Here is a 5,068-nt window from a genome sequence, read left to right on the forward strand (position 1 = left end):
AGAGAGAGAGAGACAGAGAGAGAGAGAGACAGAGAGAGAGAGAGAGACAGAGAGAGAGAGAGACAGAGATAAAACAGACATACATATGTGTGTGTTATAGAAATTACAAGAATAATTTTTTCGCAGTTATACCAAAGATTTCTCTTTTGTGCAAAGCAATTAGTTACAGTGCTCAATAAGAGTAGAAAGACAACGCATTTGGTGTAAAATACAAACACACACATACACACACACACACACACACACACACACACACACACACGCATATGAACATATATATTATATATATATATATATATATATATACACACATACATATACACGCACACATATGTATATAAGTATGGGAGAGAGAGGGGGGCGTTAAAATAAAATCAAGCTATATATTGCAATAAATACATACTCGCAGGTAGAATGTATTCATTGATTTTAACATTTAGCGCCACTTATTTTCGTGTCTCTCCTTGCACATGTGTATGTGTGTTTCTGTGTCTGTGTGTGTGTGTGTCTGTGTGTGTCTGTGGGTGTGTGTCTGTGTGTGTGTCTGTGTGTGTCTGTGTGTGTGTGTGTATATATGTGTGTGTGCTCATACCTCCATACAAACATATGGACATTTGAATAAATCTTGTAGTCGTATTTTTGTGCAAAGTGAGTACCTTAAGTGCTCAATAAATATGAAGGAAGTAGGCATAGAGCAACAACACCGTCATCACACATATATACATCTATACAGACAGACAGCCAGCCAGCCAGTTAGCCAGACAGACAGACAGACAGACAGACAGACAGACAGACAGACAGACAGACAGACAGACAGATAGATAGATAGATAGATAGATAGATAGATAGATAGATAGATAGATAGATAGATAGATATTCAATACATACGTATATACATGCATACTACTGTACGTATAAACTCCCTGACCTGGAGCAAAGTATGGCCAAACTTGGGTTCTTGAGAGAAGAATGCAATTCATTAATTCATACACAACAAATGATCACCATATTTGATACGATAAAAATCAGCAAGACCTTCATATGATTTAAAGGATTATAAACAAATGAAGTTTTTCTTTACAACCTTCACAAATATTTCATATATACACATATGTATGTATATGTATATGTATACATTATCAGTCGCACATACACTATGTATGTGCGACCTATAATGTTTGCACCACTAGAGCTACATTTAATTCATAGTAAAATATATGTATGTGTCTATATGTGTGTGTGTGTATGTATATATATATATATATATATGTTAATTCTCTAAATGAAGTATTAACAGTAACTGTTAATATATATATATATATATATATATACTAAATTACGAATTAAAAGTAGTTCTAGTAAAGCAATCATTATCGGTCGTATATACGTAGCACATGTGTTCTGTTTAGACACCTGCAGCAAATGAACGTTTAAAGAAACCACACTATGTATGTGTGACCACATACACATGTATATACACATGTATGTGCTTATGTATATATATTTGTCAATGTTGTAAAGAAAAGCTCCTCCATTTGTTCATTATCCTTTAAATTTTATGATGGTCTTGCAGATTTTTATTGCCTCAAATATCGTGATCATTTGTAGTGTAGGAATTAAGGAATTTCATTCTCTCTCCATGGATCCAAGTTATCATTGCAATCCATATCAAAATGTATGAGAAAACAGTCAAGATGCTCGATCCCCAATTCACCTTAAATTTTTATATAACCACAATCTAAATAAATTTGAATACTATTTGTAGAAAATTTCGTTAAAAAATACCCATTTTTCTGAAAGTTCTGGGTAAACAAACTGGAGATATGTGAATTACCCTACACACCTCTTCCAACTCCAAAAAAAGATTTTCGCATTAAATTCCGATATAATCAAATTCTACTCTATCTGAAATGCGTTGTAAAAAAAAGTCATTAAAATATCCTTGTTTCAAAAAGTTATAAGGAAACAAAGTCGATGGTGCACACTTCTGTAATTATGCTGAAATATAAACAAAGTGACCGACAAATGTGTCACAGCAAGTAAAAATTAGCTTTCTGATTGAATCGTGAAGTTGAAATCTTGAAGAATAAAAGAATATTATAACCACATTTTGATGAAAATATAGTAAAAGTGGAATTTAGGAATTTACAATAATTTTCTCGGCAGTATAGATTTTAATAATTGTATTTTTTCAGAAAGAGATATATATTCCAAATTAACTGATAAGAAGCTTTCTGTATTATAGTATAGATGCTCTGTATTCAACAGGTGCTACACTCTAAACCATAAATAATAGTATCACCGATATATATATATATATATATTATCCGAAATGTACAGTATTATATATCCATCGCGATTGATCTTACCAATCCGTTTCGTGCTAGGATTACAATGGAGTGTTAGGTAACAATCCGATTATATAACCTTACGCTCATCAGTTTTAGTCGATATGGAAGGGAATATGGCGACTGCTCTCAATTGTCGGAGGTGAATGGACACATCAGGTGTGTAGTTGCTGTGAAAAAGATGGTAAAACGAAAAATGGGCAGGGAATTAGGTTTGGAGTTACGCCTCAATTCGCTGTAAAGCCGGTAAGAGTTATCTTGAAGTGTTTGAGGGAAATATGTGTGTTATTAAGTGTGGGGATGGAGCCTGTGACATGTGTAGTGGTGTCATCTGTATAATTTTTTCCATATATGATTGTGTATAATTTTTTGCATATATAATTGTGTTCGTTAGCCTGTTTTCTTTCAGTATTGGTTAATGTCGTGGGGAATTTATGTTAGCGTGCGGTATGTAATGTGTGGGGGAGGTTATATATGTAGGGGTACAATGTGTGTGAAGGGTTATATGTTGGGAGGGGGTGAAAGACAATCTATTTGGCAGGTGTCTGCTTTGTTGGCCGTGTGTGTATGTATATGGGAGCGTTGGTGTATGCTCTGGTCAAACTCTTTGCCGGACTCGAGGGTATTGGTGAAAGGCCGAGGCTGGGGACCTGTGGTTGTAGTCACGGTGGGGTGCGCAGGTACGATAGGATATATTTCCCTTCATGTAGGCAAAGATTAAACACTTCACTTCTGCTATTCAGGTAAATATCCGGGCGCTGGATACCCTTTAAAATCGCCCTCTTCTCAGCCAGGCACAACCTGCACTTCCTATTGCTATTGAAGTACAGTTTACATTTCTCCAGGATCTTCCACTTTAGGTTGTACTCTGTGACGCTTTCTTTCAAAGACAGAACGTACTTGGCCAGGGTTGTGGTGTTGCATCTCTTCGGGATGTTGAAGGAAAACTTGTGGTTGTTAAAGCGGGTTCTGAAAGAGCCTTTCTTTGCTCTCACATACTTCCGCAGATGTCGATGAATGGTTGAATAACCAAATCCAAGCTTCTCTGCTAGTTCCTCAACTGTTAGGATGGGATTTTGTTCCACCAGGGCTGGAAGGACGTCCTCGTCGAGCTTTACAGATCTTCCGGAACGAGGCTCGTCTTCTAGGCTGTAATTTCCTGCTCAGAATTTCTGGAACCACTTTTGATACTGGCTTATGCTTATTGTCCGATACCCATATACTGCATTAATTTTCTTCGCACTTTCCGTTGCGTTATTGCCTTTATTGAACTCATAAAACAAAACATACCGAATATGCTCCTTTGTCACTTCCATTATAGCTTTGAAAAAAATAACGGTTAAAATCGAACTGCACTCTTCAAAACTTGCACTAAGAATAAGGACAAGGTAAAATTACTATACTATTGGCTTTTATAGCAAGTTGATGCAAGTAGTTTATCACGTCCACCTCCGACTTTTAGTTCATGCAAATGAAAATATCGTATTATTTATGGGCTGACCCAATATACATACATACATACATAAACTTACTTGGAAATGGATGTGTGGCGTTCAATCAAATAATAATATAAATAATATATATACATACATATTTGTACATACATACATATATATGTGATAATAATTTATATAAGGGAATTACTATATAATAATGCCTCACGCTTAGAGGGACTAAATAAGTCAAAACTACCAAAAAATAAGCACATATTTACCGAAAGCTAGGGAATGCAATTTTTCAAAGTTTACCTCCTAAAAACATTTAAATGTTTTTAGGAGGTAAACTTTGAAAAATTGCATTCCCTCGCTTTCGGTAAATATGCGCTTATTTTTTGGTAGTTTTGACTTATTTAGTCCCTCTAAGCGTGAGGCATTATTATATAGTAATGCCTTTATATAAATTATATACATTTACGGGAAAAAACGATGGGTTTTTTTCCTTATGGGTTTTTTCACGCTGACTACTTGATAAATTCTTATAAAGATTTTATCCTATATTATATTACATATATATGTGTATAGATATGCATATATGGGTACAGGACGTCACAAAACGTAAACAACATGAAATACGAAAATAAAGTTGGGTACGCAAACAACGGGAGAAACAAATAGAAAACAAGACAAGTAACATAAAAAACAACCCTTCATCAGTTGTCGGCTATCCTTCTACTCCTTATTTCGAGCATTGAACGACAATGTAACGGTCTTTTGCCGAACGAACTGTACAAATGATTTGTTTATAGTGATCACATTACTACACTCTCTCTTAAGGCAGCGAGCTGGTAGAATCGTTAGCGCGCCGGGCGAAATACTTAACGGTATTTCGCTTGCCGCTACTTTCTGAGTTCAAATTCTCCCGGAATCAACTTTGCCTTTCATCTTTTCGCGGTCGATAAATTAAGTACAAGTTGCATACTGGGTCGATCTGATCGACTGGCCCCCTTCCCAAATTTCAAGCCTTGTGCCTATAGTAGAAAGGATTACTACACTCTCTCAATCAAATCGACATTGTCTTAATAGTTGCGCAGTGTACCACGCGTCAGGTGTCGGAGTGATGGCATAGCAACATGCGATGAAGTGTTTTGCAATAGAACACAACGCACCAGCCGGTCTAGGAACTGTAATCCCGATGGATAGATCGTGAGTGCAACAATCTAACCACTAAACCATACACACTCTGTCCCTCTCTCTATCTCCCTCTCTCTCTCTCTCTCTCTC

This window comes from Octopus bimaculoides, chromosome 15, assembly GCF_001194135.2.
Source record: "Octopus bimaculoides isolate UCB-OBI-ISO-001 chromosome 15, ASM119413v2, whole genome shotgun sequence".
NCBI classification, from domain to species: domain Eukaryota; kingdom Metazoa; phylum Mollusca; class Cephalopoda; order Octopoda; family Octopodidae; genus Octopus; species Octopus bimaculoides.